The sequence below is a fragment of the Acinonyx jubatus genome, chromosome B2 (assembly GCF_027475565.1).
Source record: "Acinonyx jubatus isolate Ajub_Pintada_27869175 chromosome B2, VMU_Ajub_asm_v1.0, whole genome shotgun sequence".
NCBI classification, from domain to species: Eukaryota; Metazoa; Chordata; class Mammalia; order Carnivora; family Felidae; genus Acinonyx; species Acinonyx jubatus.
The window spans coordinates 137,199,351-137,222,215 of record NC_069385.1 but is presented as its reverse complement, the minus strand read 5'-3'; the positions used below and the strand labels follow the sequence as shown (position 1 = coordinate 137,222,215).

Sequence of the window (22,865 nt, the reverse complement as noted above, 5' to 3'; positions counted from 1 at the left end):
AGTCTCTGGAAATTTTTAAAAACTTGGATCTTGAGCAGAGTTCCTTATGTGACAGAGATTACACAGCCTGTTGAAGTCACCCCTGATCTCCCTTCGTCTTTCAGGCTTCCGCTTCCAACATTCACATCCTCTCCGTTCTTTCCCACACTTGATCCCAAAACGCCGTGGCTTCTTCGTGGGATTACTCAGTCGGCCCGAGATGTGGCCTTCAGCGCCTCTCGACCAAGTCCACATTCCCATAGGAACCCAATTACAGATCCCTGTGGGGTTACTGACTTCAGCGGGGGGGGTGCACGGAGTTGTGGGTGTACATTTTGTGGTGGGGAAGGGGGGGTGTGGGGAGAGGGCACAGGGCAGTTACGGGTTCCCTTCATTAAGGCATCTTCAGTTAGCCCCACAGTGGGACCACAGACAGTCCACCTGAAAAATGGGATTTTAACAGATCCACCTGAAAAATGGTTTCCCCGGGCACCACCATATACATCACAAGGTTCGTGCATTTCGTGATAAAGGAATCTTGGCACGGGGCGCCTGGGTGGCTCAGTCCGTTTAGCACCCGACTTCAGCTCACATCATGATCTCACAGTTCATGGGTTCGAGGCCCGTGTCGGGCTCACCGCTGTCAGCTCAGAGCCTGCTTCAGATATTCTCTCCCTTTCTGCCCTTTCCCTGCTTGTGCTCTCTCTCTGAAAAATAAATAAATCTTAAAAAAAAAAAAATCATGCACATGCTTACTTTCTGCATATTAAATGTTGAAAGCTCCTGTTTTCAAAATCGATGTGGTTGCCCAAACAATCAGATGCCCACCATCCATGAGACAATTGCCATGCACCTACTAAGTGCCCAAGTGCTGGGAGCTGGGATTTTTTTATAGTCTCTAGGCCTGCACACCTGCACTGACCTCTAATACAGACTTCATGTTGTTCATTTAAAATCTTTTTCTCTTCCAGTTTTCCAAAGAAATTAGTCCTTTTTCTTGGTGAAAAGAAACCAGTCTGCCGTTTTCATAGGGTGAGTGACCCTTTGACTCTTTTCTATATTTTTCCTTTATCTTTCATAATGTGTATGTATTTTTAATTATATTTTCACATCAAGATTTTATCCGGTTATTGTGATGCTCTAAGAAAAAATGCTTCATAGCAGGTGTTTTCTAGAAGTTTCTCCCACTTAGAACTAAAAGGTTCAGATCTCTTGCCTTCAGAAGGGAAGGCTTCTCTCTCGTATCTTTCTGCCGTTTCTTTTTGGCACACGCATGTTTTGCCTCTTATGAATTATTACCATCGTCGCTGTTACCTTGTGCAGCTAGCAGAGAGGATTAAGAGAGAAGGCTCTCTTTTTCCCCCCATGACTTGCACAGAAATACAGCCGTGGGCAAGGAGAAACGGTCCGTTTTGTTCATATGACACACTGTGTCATGAGTATTGTGACAGGGAATAATAGGATGTGAACAGTACATGGGACCTTAGAGCCCATCTGGCAAAGGTCCTGTGCACAGATGGGGCAACTGAGGCCCAGAGGGCTTCGTATCCTCTGTCCAGGGGCTTCTCAGACAGCGGTAGAGCTGGAGTGATGAGATGCACTTGACTCCCAGCTGCGTGGTGGTTTCCCCTGCTTCCCCCCCGCCCGCCCCTGACCCGACCCCACCCGGCACAGCACCGTCTTTGGAATCTCCTTTCTGAGGATACAAGGCTGCAGGTGGTTTGACCTGATAATATCCCTCTAAGGCACCTATCAAGAGGGATGCTGTTTAACTATTTAACTTTCTAGGAATCCTCCCTGGCTACTACCGAGAGGGGTTGGCCGGGCGGGCGTACCCGGGACACTCCCGTCACGGACCTCATCTGGGAGGCGATGTTTTCCTCTGCGCCTCCCAAACCGCCGCGTCCCCAGTGCCACGACACGAGCCCAGACTCAGCGGTGCGTCTGTTCTGCAGCTAGAAGCCGTGCTGCACCTGCAGGTGCCTGCTGGCCAGCTGCAGACCTGCACCCCCCCACCCCCACCCCCCGGGACTATCTGCACCTGCAGAGTAATGCCTAACAAGTTCCTGATGGTGCAGTACAGATTTGACCTGCAGTTGTAGACACTTCCGGAGAAACATTTCGTCGTTAAAAAAAAAAAAGGTCGTACTGGTTCTCACATGAGAGTGCTGTTGTGGAGTACGATGGAGAGAGGAGTGAGACAGTGATCGTCCTCCGGAACCCCAGAAGGCGGGCTGATCTGCGGTCCTTGCAAGGGTGCCTGTGCTAGAGCTGGCTCTGGACCGGGTTCATTGGGGTCGGAGAGCCAAATGTGCGTATTTCCAAAGCATTCCGTCTCAGCGCGGGATGGTCCAAGTGTAGTATTGAGAAGCTGTGTCTATTGTTTCGTCCCACTTGGCAACTTAATCACCTTATCGTAACGAGTGGGAGCTTCCTTTCCACCCTAACGGGAGTCATCATTAAGGAACTCGATGGCTTCGTATTGGGGACGGAGACGGTTTGATTTCTAATGGAATCGGGAACATGGCTTTGCTACTTCACTGGCGATCATCTGCTTCCTACCCTAATCCTGACCCTCTTGTCCCGTCCCCAGATGCACGGAGTGCAGGAATGTGTATTTGTTAGGGGGCGCAACTTGAAGGTTTCCATATTCTCATCTTACCCAAGAAAAGCCCAACAGCTTTATCCCCAGAGCACACACCACCGTATATAATGTGGGGACGTGAGGTCCCCTGCTTCCTGGAGAACCCAAGGGTCTCTGTGGGATCAAGAAATGGATAAGACTAAGATAGATGGCAGTTAAGGGCCTCAGCAATGTGGGGAAGGGCCAGATCCCACACCTGCTTTGTACTTTTCATTTAGAGAAAGAAAGAAGGAAAGAAAGAAAGAAAGAGGAAGGAAGAAAGAGAAAAAGAAGGAAAGAAAGAGGAAAGAAAGAAAGGAAAAAAGAAAGAAAGAGAGGAAGAGAAAGAAAAAGGAAGAAAGAAAGAAAGAAAGAGGGAGGGAGAGAGAGAAAGAAAAAGAAAGAAAGAAAGAGGGAGGGAGAGAAAGAAAGAAAGAGGAAGAAAGAAAGGAAGAAGAAGAAAGAAAGAAAGAAAGAAAGAAAGAAAGGGGGGAGAGAGAAAAAAAGAAAGAAGAAGAAAGAGGGAGGGAGAGAGAGAGAAAGAAGAAAGAAAGAGGGAAGGAGGGAGAGAGAGAAAGAAAAAGAAAGAGGGAGGGAGAGAGAGAGAGAGAAAGAAAGAAAGGGAGGGAGGGAGAGAGAGAAAGAAAAAGAAAGAAAGAAAGGGAAGGAGAGAGAGAAAGAAAAAGAAAGAAAGAGGGAGGGAGAGAGAGAGAAAGAAAAAGAAAGAAGGAGGGAGGGAGAGAGAGAGAAGGAAAAAGAAAGAAAGAGGGAGGGAGGGAGGGAGAGAGAGAAAAAGAAAGAAAGAAAGGGAGAGAAAGAAAAAGAAAGAAAGGGAGAGAGAGAGAAAGAAAAGGAAAGAAAGAGGGAGGGAGAGAGAGAGAAAGGAAGAAAAAGAAAGAAAGAAGGAGGGAGGTAGAGAGAGAAAGCAAGCAAGCAAGCGGCTGCTAGTGAGGCCTGAAGCAAGAATGGTAAAGCTGGGGGGGTGGGGGCGGACCACTTGGGGCTACTCGGTCCCCACCGGGGTCATGAATGGCGCGAAGCTGACAATCAGGAGGCGTCAAATCATCCCCCCAAATACTGCAGCCTGTTGACTGTGACCAGTTGCAGGGAAATTGAACAGAAACGGAAGCCATGCGTTTCCTACTTAAAAAGCGGGTAGGGGCCGGTCCCCACACTTGGGGTTTGGACCACGTAGGCCCACGTGCCACGTGCGTGGACACCTTGTAGAACATGAGCGGCTGGGCTCCGTTTCATGGTATGCGGAGGGCTGGACCCTGGAACAATAGTGTTGTTGTTTCCGAGCTGGAGCAGTGCCGTCGATGGTATCCCTTTAAGGGAAATCCAGGGAAACGCGCTTGCCAGTGATGTGATTTTCTTTGCTCGAGGCCAAGTCGCAATGGCATGTATCGGTTCCATAGCAACATGTCTGTGCAGCCAGAAAAAATATAATGACCGTGGCAGCCAGCGTATCCCGGGGCAGGATGAGCACAGCCCCGATGCCCCTTTGGATCCCCCGCGCCTCACCCGGGCCGGCCTCCCCCCTCCTTCAGCGCGTCGGGACTGCGTGATTGTTACTAACTGACCCTGCTGTTCACGCTCGCCTGCGGTCTCCGTCCTGCTTCTGGCTGGAAAGTGGGCAGTGGAGCGGAGCGAGTGGGAAATCTAGGGAAACAGAGAACCCTTTTAGTGTGCTCCTCAGATTCAGGAGACGCTTTCCAGGGTAGAGTGTGATGCCAGGAGGCCAGGCGCAGTAGGACTACACGAAGAAGTCCAGGGCGCATCGCTGATTTTCTAGCAGCTTCCGCCAGAGGTGCAGTCTCTGAGTGTGGTTCCTCCAGCACGTTTTAACCTCCAGCTAGGGTTTTAACCTCTCTCTGATGTTTTCCTGTCTATAAACTTCCCCGTGAGGGGCGCCTGGGGGGCTCCATCGGTTAAGCGTCCCAACTTCGGCTCGGGTCATGATCTCGCAGTTTGTGTGTTCGAGCCCCCCGTCAGGTTCTGTGCTGACGGCTCGGAGCCTGGAGCCTGCTTCGGATTCTGTGTCTCCCTGTCTCTCTCTCTCTCTGCCCCTCCCCTGCCCATGCTCTGTGTGTGTGTGTGTCTCTCTCTCTCAAAAATAAACATTAAAAAATAATAATAATGTAGAACTCCTCCATGAAACCATTGTAATCACTCTTGATTTCAACAGATGTTCCTTTCCCCTGAACTCCCAGAGCATTTTTAAAAATCTTTACCATCTATTTGACAGATGTCTTGTATTTCCTTTTTTCATGCTTTGGGGATCTGAGCAGTCTTTCAGATAGAGGGTAGGGCATTCAAGGTCAGGAACCAATCATCTTAATCTTTGTCTTCCTTCCTTCCTTCCTTCCTTCCTTCCTTCCTTCCTTCCTTCCTTCCTTTCTTTTCTTCCTCCCTCCCTCCCTCCCTCCCTCCCTTCCTTCCTTCCTTCCTCCCTCCCTCCCTCCCTTCCTTCCTTCCTTCTTCCTTCCTTCCTTTTCTCTCTTTCTCTCTTTCCTTCTTTCTTTCTTCCTTCCTTTCTTTCTTTCCTCCCCTCTTTCCCTCTTTCCTTCTTTCTTTCTTCCAGTTCCCCAATGCTCAGAACTGAGCCCTGTAGATAGTAACCAGGCCATGAATATTTCTTCCTGATAACATTCTAGTCCCATCCTGTCTCATAAGGAAGTTGTGAATCAAGCGTGCCAACACATGGAAAGTGCTTTTGAATTCGTCAGAGAAAAGATAAATTCAAGGAATCCTTTTTCTAGCATGGTTGTAAAAAAACGTGTAGATATGCAGTCAGAAGGTAATATGTAAAGAATTCACATTCTCTCATCTTCCTCTTTGTGGCTGCCACCCATGAAGTGGGTGCCCTGGGGTTTGATGCGGGTGCTGAAATCGTCCCTGTTCTCCCCCCATACCCCAGTATTTGCTCCCGCTATTGTATTTGCCTTATTATACCATTCGGGGCAGACTTCTCAGACACACCCCTGGCAATGTCTTTGGAGCTATTAAGTAAAAGATTTGAAAGATTTTTCATTAAGGTGACAGGTTTGATAGATGAGGATAGTGGTTCCTAATTTAGTTTTGAGGTCTGTTGAGGGAGGGAAGGTTTTTATCGGATGAAAACTTTTATCTTAATAAGAGTGCCCTTCCCTTCCCAAGTTCTGTGGCAGCAGAGAAATGAGACTAAGCACAATAAGGCACGTGGAGGCCAAAATGCACCTGTGTGACAGCTAACAGCGACGGAGTCAGAAGCTGTGTCTTAGGTTGAAAGCCAGACATGGGCCTCCTGCTCCCTCGTCCCCAGTCTGGGTCTAGAACAGTCCACCTGCAGGAAGATTGTGAGTCTGTGGGCCACTGTCTGCGGGAAGAAGGAAGGAAAGCGTGCTCAAAATTTTGAGTCTACTCAGTGGTAGATGAAGTCCAGCCAGTGGGGTGAGAGGAAGTTCGGGGAAAAATCCGGCATGGAGGACAGAGGGGACAGTGCTTACTGCTTACACCTCTCATGCTGTGCGCGCTACTCTGGGCAAGCCATCCCCAGCCTCACTCCAGACATTGGAGCCACTGTGTTTTCTCCATAGCTCTTTGATTTATAGACTTGTTTACTGGGTTTCCTGTTCATCTCCTTGATTAGAATGTTAGCTCACTGAAAGCAAAAACCCCGTCAGTATCCTCAACTGCCGCATCCAAGTACTTAAAGCTGTGCCAAGTTCATAGGTAGCGTTTGATAAATATCTGTTAGATGAGTCAGTGGGGTCTTACGCCTCTTCTCACGTGCCTTGATTGCCTGGATGCCCCCGTGCCCTCCCCTGCCTGGCAAATACCCGCTGGTCCCAGGAGACTCGGTCCAGCTATCGTGTTCTCTGCAGAGCCCTTCCTGGCTTCCCTTCTTCCGAGGGGAAGGAGCACCTTCTTGTGTGTAGCTCACCAGTTGCTGGCAGTTGCACACGGCAGGTGTGTGTGCGTGTGTGTCCATGTGTGCGCGTGGGACAGTATCTGCCGTGTGAGTGTGTGCATGCGTTTATTCTCTCTCTCTCTCTCTCTCTCTCTGGCTCTTGGACCCTTCGGTTCACTTATTTGCTTATATATTTATCACTGTTACTAGATTTTAAACTCCTTGGGGACGGGACAGCCTCTTGTTCTTATTCATCCTTGTCCCTCTAACATCTGCCATATAGTAGGTGCTCAGTAAATAATCGTATTAGCATTCAGAGTACTTACACCATGCCAGGAACCACTATATTCTAGTACTGACAACCACTTTCTCAGTACCATATATATATATATATATATATATATATATAGCTGGTATGATTCTTACAACCACTTTACAAGATACATTTTTTTTTTAGTTTATTTATTTTGAGAGAGAGAGAGAGAGAGAGAGAGAGAGAGAGAGAGAAAGTGCATGCGCATGAACGGGGAGGGGCAGAGAGAGAGGAGAGGGAGAGAAAATCCCAAGCGAGCTCCATGCTGTCTGCTCGAAGCCCGATGCGGGGCTTGATCCCATGAACCTTGGGGTCATGACCTGAGCTGAAATCAAGAGCCGGAAGATTAACTGACTGGGCTACCCAGTCGCCCTGAGATGCGTTTTTAACTCCTGCCTTACAGGGGGGCAAACGGACGGCACGCAAAGAGATAAGGTGACTAGTAAGGTTCTCACAGCTAGTTGACGCCATAGCTGTTCTTCTCTGCTGACTCTCGGAGAATGATCGTATGCTTAAACGAATGAATGAGAATCCTAGAAGCCCAGACCGATCTCATGTGATAGGGCCACAGACACTGGGATCCACAAAATCAGTGAGGAAGAAACGATTAGCAAACAACCTGTGATTAGCCATGGTTGACATAGAATCCTGAGGCCAGGGCTGCAGTAAATCCACACATGAATCCCTAAAGTCTTACTGTAGCTATCAAGCTTAATTCATAATTATCCATGCCAGCCAGCATAGTGGTATTGGTTAATGAAAATAAACAACTGCCATTATATTGGGGGAATGATTTCCCAATATTAGGGAATTATTCCTAATATATCCTGATTATTTCCTAAAATATGAAGTCATTAGTCATGAATTAAACAGTTGCTGTGTTTAAGGCTCATGCCCAAATTTGGAGGGAATGGCAGGGATGTGAGCTGGAGGGTAAAGAGGAGAACCCCAGAAGTGTAAACCAAGGTCACTGTATATGGAGGGCTCCAGCCTTGTTGGAAGGACAGGGCATGATCCCAGGCAGCGTCGAGATTTAAAGAAATTAAGGGCGGTCCATAGGAGAACCATCACGAGGCATTAGTACACATGCTTGTTTGCCAGATGGTAACATTAGAGAAAATGGAAGCTGTTGTATTAGTCAGGGTAGGGCGGGGCTGTGCTGCGTGAAGAGTCAACCCTATAGTCTTCACAGGTTTAGCTTTCACTCCTGCAGGGTCCGCTGTGGATCCGGTGAGTCTCCAGTCCTCCAGGCATCGCCCTGTGGTGCAGCCTGCTCTGCTCTTTTTATGCGGCTGCCTAGCGGTCTCCTTCGTGATCGCAGGGAAGAGGGAGAAGCTGGACATTTGCACCAGCAATGAAACGCTTCAGAGCTTTGCCCTGGAGGCGACACACGCCATCTGCTGTGCCCAAGACACTGCTTCCAGCTTTTTATACAGCTCGTATCATTCTGGCCCTCTGGTTCATTTTTGTCTCTCTCCCGGCCAGCACACAGTAGGTGCTCCATGAATATTTGCAGGCTGAAAGAATGAGTGAGCATAGGAACGAACTGTCACTCACGCCTGATGGTAGTTATAGCAGTAAATGCATATGGCGCCCGGAAGCCCAGACTTGGTCAGAGGGTTTTACTAAAATTAAAAGAACATGCAAACAAGCCACCACATAGCTAGCGTTAATGAGCCATGGTGAACGGAACATCATCAAGACATGGGCAGATTACATCCAGTAGGGCAGGTGGTTGGGCTCACGCCCAACCTTCAGCCCCGCCTCTTAACCACACCGCTGTCTAACTGTCCACAGCGTGACTTCACAGTTCACGTGTTGTCTGGTGTCAGCCTGCCTTTTCTTGCCTTGTTCTTTTTTTTTTTTCAATTTTTTTAATCTTTATTTAGTTTTGAGAGAGGGACAGAGACAGAGCATGAGTGGGGGAGGGGCAGAGAGAGAGACACACACACACAGAACCCGAAGCCAGGCTCCGGGCTCCGAGCTGTCAGCACCGAGCCCGACGCAGGGCCCAAACCCACAGACCGCGAGATCGTGACCTGAGCCGAAGTCCGACCGAGCCACCCAGGCGCCCCTCGCTTTGTTCTTCTTGAATGAGGTAGGGATCACTGCCCTTATTTAAAAATTAAGAAACTTAATGAGGGAGAGAGCAGTTAATCTGTCCAGAGTGCTTCCATGATTCCAGCCCGGGTGTCTTTGACCACGCCGCACCGTCTCTGTCCTGTATCAGGCTCACACCTTCACCCGCTGCCTCGCCTCCTAGGGTCCTGGCGGGTACGCGGCAGCCCAGCTCCCAACCGGAGCGGGGACTGGAGCAGGGTTCAGACAGGAGCAAAACATATACTGAGCGAAGCACACGGCAGCTGCACGTGAAAAAGAAACTGGAAGCTGTATGTATGAATCAATACAGGATGGAGAGTGTATGGAAAGAAAGCAGAAAACTGCCTTGGGAAGGTAGTGTGGAGGTCACAGTGCACATGTCAGACCAAAGAATGGGTCTCTCGACCACATCTCGCTACGTAGCAGTTGGCCAAGAGAAACCAGCGCCCAAGGAGGCACCCGTGATCATGACCGCTAACCAATCCTAGAAAACGGTGCTTGTTTATTCCCGGTGTGGGGTGGGGGTGGTGGACAGGGACGGGGCTGAGCCCTCTGCCTGTCAGTGTGTACACATGAACGGGGCAGTGCTGTGGAGAGGATCCTGAATCGGGGGTTGGTGGTCCCTGGAGGTTTTTGAGCAAGCCGGTGATGTGACCGACCGTGTTGCAGCGAGATGAGCTTTACCGCTGTGTTCACGGCCCCTGAGGTGGTGGGGAGAAAACCAGACACGGAGGCCCCGGTGAGGAGGTTATTAACAAGCATAAGGAGCTGAGATTTTGAGAGCTCATGTGGGGGCGTAATGAAGGGACAGATTTGGGAGACGCTGGAAAAAAGAGCCGAGCGACAACAGCGTGATCACTTGGACAGAAGAAACGGGCTGTGCAAGGTGTCCTCCCTTCTGTAGGTTTTGGGCTTATCTCAGTGTCATTCCGTGGGTTGGGGCTTCCCAGGTAGAACCACAGCATAACCGTGGACCGACGCGAGCCTCTTGGAGTGACTGCATTATCGTGGTCACCCCCGCCTTTCCACTATCTCTTCCTTCCCCTGCCCCTCCCTCCAGGAGGTCTAGGATTAAATCTTAAATCGGCAGCAAACACAGTGTTAGGCTGAAATTTCGTCGCCATCCTGGCCCTCTAGTGGAGACAAAGTGGTTGAAATGTGGGCCAGCAAAGTAAAATTCAATGTGTGGTTCTGCGTCTCACCCCCAAGAAGAGGGGGGCTCCCGGCCCACGCCGTGAAACCTCTCTGGCTCCCGCTGGCTTGCCTTGCTGTTAGACACAGCCTCCCCACGGCTCTGGGAAACGAGTGGGGGTGTTTTGCTGGTTAGTCCAGCTTTTGCACGGTTTTTCTGAGCCTCGCAAGGCCACCTCGCACTGCTTCCTCAGTCCTTCTGGTCCGACGGGAGAGCCAGGCTTGATTTGAGAGACAGGAGAGAGAATGCTGTGTGACGGACGGCAGAGAGGAGGAAGGCACCGCATGCCGTTATCCTTGCTACGGTTCGTCACGTCCCCTCGCATGGGTGCAGGTGTCTAGGGACAGAGGACAGTCTAATGAGACAAGGTGAGGCGGTGTGCAACCCGCAGGCAGCAACTCTTAGCTCAGAGGAGCCAGAGAAGAGTGCCCGGCCTCCATTACCCCCACATCTCTTTTCCCTGAACGTCGGCTGATGCCAGCCACATGCTACCGGGGGAGAAGAGAACTCCTAACACCTCGTCCTTTCCCCCTGCTCTGTGAAGCAGGCACCTTGGCCAGAGGTGCAGGAAGCGTAACAGAGCAGGAGGGCTTTGAAGTCTCTGCCCTCTCCCACAGATGCCCTTGACCCTCCTGATGCCGTGGGTGTGGGTTAGACCCTCCTGCTTTCCTTGCTGCTGTCTTCACACAGCCCCTCCCCCTTCCTACAGCTGGGCAAGGCATAGGGCCCCCTGGGCGTGTCAGACACATGGCCTTCCAGGTCTTTCCAGTGCCTCTTATGGGCCCCTTAATTCTCCGTGAGTCCTTCAACTGATCTCTAAGTAAGTTCCTTTGGAGGAGCTAGATGATCCGGACCTTTTATCATCTCAGGGGGAGGTGTATATTTAGACGCATGGCTAACCTATGAATAGACTTCGGTATTGTGTGGTGCAGGAGAAGGTAGAAGCCGGCTTTAATTTTTGTCCCCCATCTTCCGTAGCTTCGAGAGGCAGTTTCGCACTAGCCCTGGAGACTTGAAACGTCCCGAGTCTCCAGTGATATCTGTATTCTTTTGATGTAGTCTACGTGGAAAGTAAAGCAGGGTCGGGCTGGCGAGCAAGCTCACCAAAGCATCTGGGGGCTTTTGATCGCTTTCCATCAGGACGAACGGTAACCTGTGTCCCGTCAGGGTGTGTCTGAGAGGCCGTTCGTGGTTTAACGAAGATCAACACGTTGCTGGGTATTTAGTATGTCTTCCTCAAGTCAGGAGCTGAAACCTTGAGACCTGAGATTAGATCGGCACAGAGGGGACTCTGGACGCCACCCCCCTCCCCACCCCCCACCGTTGGCCGCACCTCTGCAGTATGCTCGCGCCGAAAGGACTGATGCCGAAGACACGCGCAGCTTGAGCCCGACGGGGCCCTCACCCACGCCTCTGCAGTGTCCTGTTTGGCCGGAACAAACCCACGCGGAAGGAGGGCACGTGATGCCAGCCACCACATTCCTAGAAAGCGACGCTTGTTACTAAACTTCCGGTTGGGTGACGATGGCGGTGGGCACAGGGTCCGAGCCGCCGTCCCTGTCGCGGTGGTGCCTTCCGCCGAGGCTTCCGGCTTTGGTGCCCGCCCTGCCCTGCCGTCGCTCATGGTGTCTGGAGACCCGTGGACGGGACCCTGAGAAAGCGGGTCGCAGGGCCCGCTGCACACATTCCTCAGCCCCTTCTGGTCCTCTTGGCTTTTTTGGGACATATTGGGATGAAAAAAATAAAAAAGCTTTCCTTCTAAACTTGTTTCTGTCTTAAAAGGGAGGGCCTCTCAAGTGCTTGGAGCTTGGAAGTGCTGTGTTGTTTTTTGGGGGGTTGGGTTTTTTTTTTTTTCATTTAGTATGAAGAAAACGGGTGTGCCGACTTCATCCTCGGAGTACGGGGTGCAGGTTCCTAGCCCAGCGCCCAGTAAGCACAACGCTGGCTTTGGTTTCCATTTAACGTGCACTCCTTTCCGTGGAGTTGAGAGGTGACGGGAGATGTTCCTGTTTTCGCGTTCTGCTATTTCCTGGTGCTGTCAGCATAATGCATTGCGCGGCTCCAAAGCATTTCAAGCAAATTGTGTCTTCTGCGGGAGCTATTTACGGGTTCTCAAACAAATGGTGCTTTCTGGGGAAGGAGAAGTATGTATGAAAACTCTGTGGCAGAGCCCTTTGTCGTGCGGTGTCGGGGCAGAACTTCTGAGGAGCTGGCTTTGAGGGGAAGGGCATCCCCACCACCCTGAGGCCCAGTGGAGGGCGGCCCTCCTGCCTTGTGCTGCCAGCTACCATCTGGCCGCCTCAAGGGCACCCAGCCCGGTGATGAAACCCCAGAGTCTGCACACAGATTCGAGGGGCCTGGTGAAGAGCAAGACGGAGAAGTCAGAGCCTCGCCCTTAGGAGCTCGGAGCAGGAGGAAGCCAGGCTGCCTGGGAGGCCCCTCTGGGTGTAGGGCAGCCACTGAGGCCTCGATGGACACGCTCACTTCCCCCTGGTCCCCCTCAGAGCGAGCGCTGTCGCTCCAGGCCTCCTGCCCTCACTGCCCTGACCCCTGCTGCCCGGGAAGTACTTTCGCAGTAGACGTAAGATCAGCCCGAATGTCTGAGAACACGCGTACACAGTCCTGAGAGGAGATGGAAGTCGTGTGCTTTTCGGTCGTTGCTGCTGAGGTGATTCCGAGGGAGAAAAGGAATTTTGGAAGGCTGTGGACGTCTGAAGGGTGGAAACAGCCACCTGAAGGCAGTGTTGCCTGTCAGCCCCCAGTCCTGCTGGATGCTCCACTTCAGGCTTACTCACTTCAGCGGCCATTGTGTTCAAAGACAAACGAGGTTAGGTGTTGTGTCCGCGTCCCCGTCCCCCAAGCTGTGAGCTCCCTGCCCATTTAGGAGGCGGGAGTTGTTAATCCACCAGCAAAATAGCCTTCCATGGGAGGGATGGGTTCAGGATTGTGTTCGTGTTGTCGTGCCCTCTAGCGGCCAGCATGGTGCCCTTTTTGAAGGCCTTTCCCGGCTTCCACAACTCCCCGGATCCTCCCCACGTGAAACGCCCCCTTCGCAGTGGTCGAGTATGTGTCCGCTCAAGTCTGTCTCCTGACTGTGATTTGTCTATCGTGTTGGAAAAAGAAATCACAAGCTTTGTTAACAGAGCAGAGAAAGGAATGCTATCGTTCCGTCAAATCGGGGTACGTCTTACTACGGCACATCTGAATTCTAAACCTACTGGATGTGACACAGGAGTCTAAAACTTCAATGTGAATATTTTCACAGCCAACTGATGCATTACAGGAGGAGAATTATGCCACTGGCAGTAGCGGGCCAGCCCTGTGCTGGCTTCCCACCCACAAATAGACACGCTTCATGAAACCGCAAAACGTTCTCAGCCATTTAGTTGGCCAACGCACAATTTGTTTTCCTTCCTCAGAAGGTTGATATCGTTAACCGTCTGCTGTCTATATAGCTTTGATATGGTTTTATATAGGGAAAGCATTAGTCACTCGCAATTATCTTTGAATGAATTATGTAAATCATGTTTTGGTTTTGATACTTTGTTTTTCCAGTCAGTTCAACCGGAGAAGTGGCTACTGAGTGGATCCTGTGAGCTTGGTCATGTACGTAGGAAGCACCTAGGAATCTTATGAAATGCAGCTTCTGACTCTTCACGGGTCCAAAGTGGAGTCTAAGATCCTGCATGTCTAAGACAGTCCCAGATGACATCAGTGCTGCTGGTCCCGGGACCACAGCACAACAAAGTGACAGGTGAATAACAAGGTGATCAGTGATGGAGACAGACAGTCAGTCTGTGCCGGTAAAGGGACTGGAGAAAGTTTACAAGTAATTATGGCCTTAAGACAGAATGTGGCAATAGGTATGATAAAATCAAAAACATGCGTTCTATGATCACTTCTGAGTGGAAACATCTTCGTGTCAAAGTGATTCTGAAATTGGACTTGAGATATGGGTTAATTCGCAACAGGGATAGGGAGGTGGGCGTGGCAAGGGCAAATGAGTCAGAAAGCACAGATTCTGGAAAATGAAAAGTATGTGTGGGGGCTAAGAAGTAGCCCATTTGCCTGTGATGGGGAAGCGCGAGATACAGTCGGAAAGGCAAGTTGAAGTGCTAGTGTGGACTGTCAGGTAGTCCAGGATGAAAAGTCTGGACTTAATTCAGGAAGCAAAGAGGAACCAGCAACAAGGGATTTTGAACCAGGAAGGTAAATTGATTGAAACTGGGAGGATAGACTGGAGTGGGGAGTGATGTCATTTCCCAGACAGGAAGGGACAGGACAGACAGCATGAGGAATAGTCGCATCCGGAAGAATGGAGGGTAGAGAGGGTGTGGAGAGACAAGGATCAGAAGGCTCCCAGGAGGGTCCTGAATGGTCAGAAATATGGTTGCACAGTGACCATAAATGGGAGAGTCAGATGAGCTGCTGTGCACGTCTGAGCAGAAAAATGACCTGGGTGAACACACAAGTGTCACTTCCAAGAGGCTTTCCTTGTCTGTCCTGTCTCAAATAGCACCTGGTCCTCTTAGCCTGCTTTACTCTTTTCATGACCCTTTTCACGGACATCATTCTCTCTAAATTTATTTGTGCCATGTTGCTCCCGGGAGCTTCTACTCTACTGGAAGAAACGGGGGATAAACATGTACACAAATAAGTATAATTAGAAATGAAGAAGAGAGAACAGTCACACATGAGAAAGAAGAACAGGGTGGGAGGGATGGCTCCAATTGAGATTAGGCGGTTAAAGAAAGGCTCTCGTAGGAGAGGACATTAAACTGAGTATGAGAAGGGGCATAGTATGGGAGTTCGAGTGCAGGCAGAGAGGACAGAATATGCAAAGGTCCTGAGGTGAGAAGTCCCGGGTGCATCCAGAGATCGTGAACTTGAACCTGTATGGCTGGAGGCTAGAGCGAGTTAGGAGAAGAGTAGGAGACGATGACGTTAGCGTGACAAGCCGTGGATAGTGCAGAGCTTTCGATCTGGAAAGGAGATCTGATTTTGTTCTGCGTGCCTGGGAATTTATGCAAGCGTCTAAACATGCAGGGTGGATTGGGAAGTGACAAGAAAAGCAGGGAAGCAGAGTAGAAAACCTGCAGTTGAGCAGATAAGAAGTGACAGTGGTTTGGACTTGATTGGTGGCAGTAATGTGACAGAGGAGTAGATGGGTTCACGATACAGTTCATTCTCGAGGCCAGCTTGGCAGAACTTTGCAGAGTTTTGATGTGAATGAAGGTAAGGACATGCTCACTAGGAGAATTCCCAGGCTTCTGGCTTGAGGAGCTGACGAAATGAATGTGCCATTCACAGACATGGCGGGGAGGGGGGGGGCGGGGGGTGGGGGCACAGGCACCTGGCAGATTTTTGAAAATGTTGAGTTTACATGAGACTCTTAAAAAATTTGTTTTCAATTTCAACATTTTATTTATTTTTGAGAGACAGAGCGCGAGTGGGGGAGGAGCCGAGAAAAAGAGGGAGGCACAGAATCAGAAGCAGGCTCCAGGCTCTGAGGGGTCAGCGCAGAGCCCAACGCGGGGCGCGAACCCACAAACCGTGCGATCATGATCTGAGCCAAAGTCGGATGCTTAAACGACTGAGCCATCTAGGCGCCTCTACCTGAGACTTAGAAAAAACAAAAACAAAACCAAAAAGCTGCAGTACAGTACTCCCAGTGTAAAATTAGCCATCTTACATCATTCCTGGATGTAAGTTCAGTAGCGCTGAGTACATCGATCTTGTGCATTCCGTCTCCAGAACTCTTTTCATCTTGCAAAACTTAACGCCCATATTCATCAAACAATAACTACCCTTCCTCCCTCCCCCAGCCCCTGGTCAGCCACTACTCTACTTTCTGTCTCTATCAGTTTGACTACTCTTAATCCCTCACGTAAGTGGAATCATGCGTTATTTGTGCTTTTGGGTCTGGCTTATTTCAGTTAGCGTGGCGGCCTCAAGGTTCATCCCTATTGTAGCATATGTCAGAGTTTCCTTTTATTTGTCCATTGATGGGCACGGGTTGCTTCCTCTGTTTGGCTGTTGTGAATAATGCTGTGAACGTGGGCAGTCAAATACCTCCTCGAGATCCTGCTTTCAATTCTTTGGGGCATATACCCGGAAGTAGAATTGCTGGGTCATATGGTAATTCTATTTTTAATTTTTTGAGGAACCTCCATACTGTTTCCCAAAGTGGCTGCACCATTTTATATTCTCACCAGCAGGTGCACTGGGTTCCAATCGCTCCACATGCTCACAGTTATTTTCTGGGTTTTTTTTTAATGTTTATTTATTTTTGAGACAGAGACAGAGCATGAACAGGGGAGGGGCAGAGAGAGAGGGAGACACAGAATCTGAAGCAGGCTCCAGGCTCTGAGCTGTCAGCACAGAGCCCGACACGTGGCTCGAACTCACGGACCGTGAGATGATGACCTGAGCCGAAGTCGGACGCTTAACTGACCAAGCCACCCAGGCGCCCCATTTTCTCTTTTGATGGTGGCCATTCCAGTGGACGTGAGGTGGCGAGAATTATTTTGAGTGGGTATTTCAGGTAGGCGGCTGAGTCTTCGGGTCTCCACATCAAGAAGAGATCTGGCCTGAGATACACCATAAAGTTCAAATTTAAGCCATCTTCCATTTTTTTCAATGGGTTTTTATGTCAACCTGACTGGAAACATTTAAGAACTTAGAGATTTTGATGAAACAATCAGATTTGTACTTGAACTATTCAGTCTCACAAACATGTTTGAGGTCATATGTAGATGAATGTAGAAATAGTCCTTTTTTCTACTTTTCTATTGTGTGAAGTAATTCATTTAGAACCTTCATCTACAATGCTGTATCTTCATCATCTTATGAACCACTTTGTGAGTCATCTCATATAGTTAGCTTTCTAAATCACATCGTCTTGACTTCCATTTCTGCCATTTAAGATGTGCTGTGTTTTGAATGTGTGTGTGATGCTATCACCAGAAATTTTATTCCCAGCCCCAAGTACCTCTTTCTATATGTATGGATTATATTTTTATAGTTTTCTGGCCAAAACCAAATCGCATAGCCAAGCTCACACAATTAATGTGATCACAGACATAGGGGAGGCATGGTATTCTGGGGATTATTACTGTAACATGGGTCCCCACTGATATTATTAAGAGACTTTTTTCTCCATTCTTCCAATGAGTGTGTATTCACGAATTATATACAACTACCACTTACCATGTTGCTTTTGAAAGCAATCTTTAAAATGCTTTTTAAATTCATAATGGCATCCAGTATTTGTGACTGTAAAGTCATACTCCCAAGAATAGTTCCTAGTTAAATGTATTTTCTCTTCTTAAAAAAAAAAATTCTGTTAGGTGACTTTTATAGGTGTGCGAAACCAGCAGTTGGTCCCACAGGTTTCAAGGGAGTGTGTTTTACATAAAGAGAGCTTTGTGGTTTCAAATAAAATATTTATTGAGCAGCAAATAATATGATAAGCTTTAGAAAGACTCAAAAATTAAGGGAAGTCATTCTTTTCTGAGCGGTGCTTTTGGGAAAAACCTTACCGTATATCAGGCATACATGATAAAAGATAAACTTGTCAGACTCAAGTGTAAGTAAAAGTCCTTAAACACGAATATAGTGAATGAGCTCATTTCTCATAAATGTTTGTTAAGAATAATACTCATCTAGGGGCGCCTGGGGCGCTCAGTCTGTTGAGCGTCCGACTTTGGCTCAGGTCATGATCTCGCAGTCTGGGTTGGAGCCCCGCGTAGGGTCTGTGCTGACCGCTCGGAGCCTGGAGCCTGCTTCAGATTCTGTGTCTCCCTCTCTCTCTGCCCCTCCCCCGCTCATGCTCTGTCTCTCTCTCTGTCAAAAATAAACATTAAAAAAAAAATACTCATCTGGTATGTTTGAAGTTTAGTCTTTCCTAGAGGTATGAGAAATCTTTCAAGGTTCTTTCTGATCTTTAAAACTGTGACTGAGGGATGCCTCATACCTATCTGTTCATCCATTTATTTATTCATTAATTTCAAGCATCTCCTAGAGATCAGAATTTCTGAGTATAATAATAGAAAATCTTTCAATCAGTTTGGCAACAAAGGGAAGAAAAGCAACAGATAGTAAACCAAAAGGGTTTGTGTTATTTCAAAAACCGGACAGATCTGTATGGTCAGTTTCCAACACCAAACTCATCGATTTGATTCCATGATTGAAATCCATCGTATTCTAAGACTTCAAGCACGACGATCTTCGACAGTGATAATTTGGATTGGGAAGGCAGTGTTCTAAAGAGGTAGCCATAATAACATGGAGGAGTATATGTGTTCAGTTGCCAGCTGGCCATTTGTCTAGCCATCCATCTACCCATCTATCCATCCATTCATCCATCCATACATCCTTTGGTTAACTTGTACCTGTATCAACTTATTACATGGTATAGGATGATATTTTTAATAATCATGAACATGAGCTTTCCTCACTTAGGTGAAAATGAGTACTGCAAACAAAGTTCTCCCTCTTATCTCAAAGTTATGGGCTTTTTTTTACCCTAATGAGGCCCACTAGACCATAGTTCGTCATTGAAATTCCACTGAAACAACTAATGATAATGTTCATTTCACATCTTTGACCTGGGAATTGCAAAGTGATTTACTAACAGTAACTCATCAGTCCTCTTAACACCTCTGAATAAGACATTCATATTTTTTAACTCAGCATAGAAATGGCTTCTGCTTTCCAGAGAATTTGAATGCCTTAGCTACCATTCAATGAGTGAGGGGAAGAATTAACACTAAAGTCATCCTTTTCTGAACGACTGCTGGTGGTCTGACCTACCCAAGAATGGCATATTTTCTGGAAATTAAAAAAAAAAAAAAACACGGGGAGGGGGCAAGGGCGCCTGGCTGGCTTAGTTGGAAGAACGTGCCGCTGTTGATCTCGGGGTCATGAGTCGAGCCCCATGTTGGGTGTAGAGATTATTTAAATAAGTAAAACTTAAAAAAAATACTAATATGCTCAGGAGTTGGGGTGCCTGGTGTGTCAGTCGGTTAAGCTTCTGACTCTTGATCTCAACTCAGGTTTAGATCTTAGGGTCGTGAGTTCAAGCCCTGTGTTGGGCTCTGCTCTGGTCATGGAGCCTACTTAAAAGTAAATAAATAAAAAATGAGGAACGGATATGGGGAGAGCATCAACTTTGCTTATATAAGAATATTGAATAAAACCGTACTAGAGAAGGACATTTTAGAACCCCCCCCACAGGACAGTGTTCCTTAAAACTGCCTTTATCCGATTCGGTGCTTAATGAAAGGGTGGACCTGAAAGGATACTGCCCGCTCTGTGGTACTCCAATGATGAGTCACAGCATGTGAACAAATGAAAACAAATCCCCAGCTATAAAAGGACAACTTCTGTGTTACCCTGGAAATATTTCTCATTTTTCCAGGGCTTCCAATGTTCTTCCATTCCCGTGTAAACTCAGCTTATAGTAAACCCCGATGCCAAGATTTTCAGTCAGTTCCCTGCCAAAACCATGATGCTCTCTCTCAGCCTGGGCCGAGGCACTGTCCCGCAGAGGAAGTGAAAAGGAGAGTCATAAACCGAGGAGCATTTCTCAGGGGAGTCAGCGGGACGGTGTGCTTTTCATGGTAACATCATCCACTGTCTCTGGGCATGTGGAGGCTTTTAAGAGAAAGCAGAGAATTTTTTTTTTGAAGTTTTTAAGAATTTTAATTCCAGTACAGTTAACCATGCAGTGTTATATTAGTTCCAGGTGAACGGTATAGTGATTCAACACTTCCATACATGACCCGGTGCTCATCTTGAGAAGTATACTCTTCATCGCCTCCCCTACTTCACCCATCCCCCCGCCCACAGAAAGCAGAGGTTTTTGGGAACTCATTTGTGTGAAGCAAGACTGAAATGACTTAAATGTTTAGGGGCGCCTGGGTTGCTCAGTCGGTTAAGCATCTGACTTCGTCTCAGGGCGTGATCTTGTGGTTTGAGGGTTCGAGCCCCGCGTCGGGCTCTGTGCTGACAGCTCGGAGCCTGGAGCCTGCTTCGGATTCTGTGTCTCCCTCTCTCTCTGCCCCTCCCCTGCTCACACTCTGTTTCTGTCTCTCAAAAATAAACAAATGTGAAAAAAAAATTTTTTCATGTTTAAAAGATAAAAGTGTCGTAGTTTATGTCTCAACCTTCTGAAATCATCCCTGAGACCCTAATCTGCTTTCTTTATGTTGTTGGTTCTCGCTGAGCAGACCAGCGAGAATAGGGGCCTTGTAGCAATGCACAGGGGTCAGTTATAGGACGGTGTTTCAGGAAATTCAAGTGCTCTGTAAACAGCTTCCGTTTGTGGAGAAACAGAGACTGCGTTTTCAGCAAGTCTGGCTTGTGTTCATGTTAAATCCACCCCCCCCCCTTTTTTTTGCAAGGGGGAAATTTCCAGATCTCCTCGCTGCACTTAATTTTCTATTTCACATGCTGCCAGTGCACCTTTCTTCCCAGGTGAAGCCTACGTGTGTTCTCTCTCTTACTAACTTCTTAAGTTTCAGGATGTCCAGCCTGACCTAATGATAGGATACTCAACACTGGTGCTGATACCAGGACCCCTGGGCACAACCGATGGGGACCTTTTTCACACCATTTGCTTGCTTCTTGGTGAAGGAGAGCCTGGTTGGTACAGTGCTGGCGGGTCAAGCTTGGCACAGGATAGGCATACTCGACCATTGAGAAGGTTGACTTCCGGGCCACCGATACGATGCCTTTTTTCGGGCAAGGACTCAGGGGCTTCCTCCGGTGTATCTAGGTATCCAGGCTGACCACAGCTGGCAGGGAGCACTTTAGATTGTGTCTGGTGGGGTTTTGGCCCCTCACGCAGCGACCTCGGTTCCCTGGAGAGAGTACGGAATGGGCTGCCATGAAGTAGAGAGCAGTAATAATGATCCAAGTTGGGAAGCAGGACAAGAATCACAGTGCTTCAAAAGTGGGAGTAGGAGAGCTGAACGCAGGAGGAGGTGGGCTCTCCCCATTATCTAGAGCCAGAACCAACCGTGCAAAGGAGACCAGTTGGCCCTTTAGCTCTTTTCCCGGTGGGGATTCTCGCACAGGGTCAGAGAGCTGTTAAACACTGGCGTGGGAAGGAGGTCAGGAAGAGCTTCACCCTGTTTTAATTTTAATTTGCCCCATGTAATTTATACATGGGGGACCTGGAGCCGGAGAAGTGGAGAGATTTTCACGGGCTGGCAGTTGGCACTGGATCCCAGCCTGGTGTCCCGGTCACCTGCTGCCCATTGCCGGCCTTCCTCCATCCACCAGAGTGACTTTTCACCCTTTCCAGCCCTTTTCTGTCTTTATGTTCCTCTAAGTGTAGGATTGAAAGTGCAATCATGGTATGTCAGCATTCTGAACCAGAAGTCTTTCTGTGCAAATACGAAATGCTTCCCAGCTTGCTCTAATTTCCCTGATGCCCTGATTATATAAGATGCATCACAGATGTAATAATTCGTTTTGGGGGGGGGGGCGGGCGGGGAGGGGGAGCAGGAGAAATAGAAAACTGTTACCACTTTTTTATGTACTCTTCTTATGTGAAACAATTTCTAAGTTCAGAAATGTCAAAATATGAAAAGTAAAATCACGTGGATATCACATTTAAGCTACTTGTGTTATATACAGGCTCTTTTACACACGTGATCCTTAAAGGCATGCTTTCTGTGAAGCCCAGGACAGTCCCAGGGGTGAAAGCTGACTCTTAACAATTCATGTTAATAAGAATCAGGGAGGGCTTAGGAAAGCAATTTAGAAAATTCACTTTGAACAACCTAAACTCCTAGCTAGTAGCTGAACTACTGGCTAGGAGTTTCATTGACCACATGCCTCAACCACATTGACCACATTTCTCACTTAGGAACATCCTAAGTGTGGATGAAAAGGCCTGAGATATATAGCAGGTGGGGGCAAAAGGGAAGTGAAGAAGCTGGGTGTTCCACACTCTAGATCATTAAACTACATTACTGAGAATTTCTTAAGTGTATGTAGATATAAGAATTTCAGTTTTGCAAAATGAAGAATTCTGGAGACGGATGGTGGTGGTGGTTGTATACAGCACAAATGTACTTAATGCCACTGAACTACACACCTAAAAAAGTTTAAGATGGTAAATTTTATGTGTATTTGATATTTTTTTTAAAAAACATGTATTTACATATATATGGGTATGTGTATTTCTATAAATGTTTTCCACCAGTTTGATTAAAATCCAGCAAGCCATGTCATCTATCCATCCATCTATTCATCTATCCATCCATCCATCTATCCACCCATCTATCCATCTATCCATCCATCTATCCATCCATCCATCCATCCATCCATCCATCCGTCCATCCATCTGTCCATCCATCCGTCCATCCATCCATCTATCCATCCATCCATCCATCCATCCATCCATCCATCCATTCATCCACCCATCTATCCATCTTTATTCATTCACTCAACATTTATTATGCCCCTATTATACACCAAGACCTGAGCTAAAAGCTGGAGTACAACTATAAATACAATATACTCTTTATATTTATATTTATATATATTTTCATGGGCAAAACTGAATGCATATCCGGAGTTAAGATGGTATCTAACTGTGCGGAGCAGTGGGGTGTCTTGGTACTTACCATGTAGATGAGAGACCTAATGGGATCACTTGCTGAAGAATAACATGGACAAAACATGGGAAACAAACAACACGGGACACAGTGTATGCAGTGAACAGTTGGTACTCCATCACTCACGATGCATC

At 48.0% G+C, this 22,865-nt stretch overlaps 1 protein-coding gene across 18 annotated transcripts in view; it reads left to right on the top strand.

Annotated features, from left to right (window-relative positions):
- Nucleotides 1-22,865, top strand: part of ATXN1 (ataxin 1) — a 415,717-nt gene that overhangs the window by 215,139 nt on the left and 177,713 nt on the right. For 15 of the 18 annotated variants that reach the window (XR_008298749.1, XR_008298750.1, XM_027040352.2 and 12 more), the window contains one exon: nucleotides 951-1,011. The exons of the other annotated variants lie outside the window; for them this stretch is intronic. The gene's annotated coding sequence lies outside the window, so the exon portion shown is untranslated. The remainder of the gene's footprint in view (nucleotides 1-950; nucleotides 1,012-22,865) is intronic. 18 annotated transcript variants of the gene reach the window in all.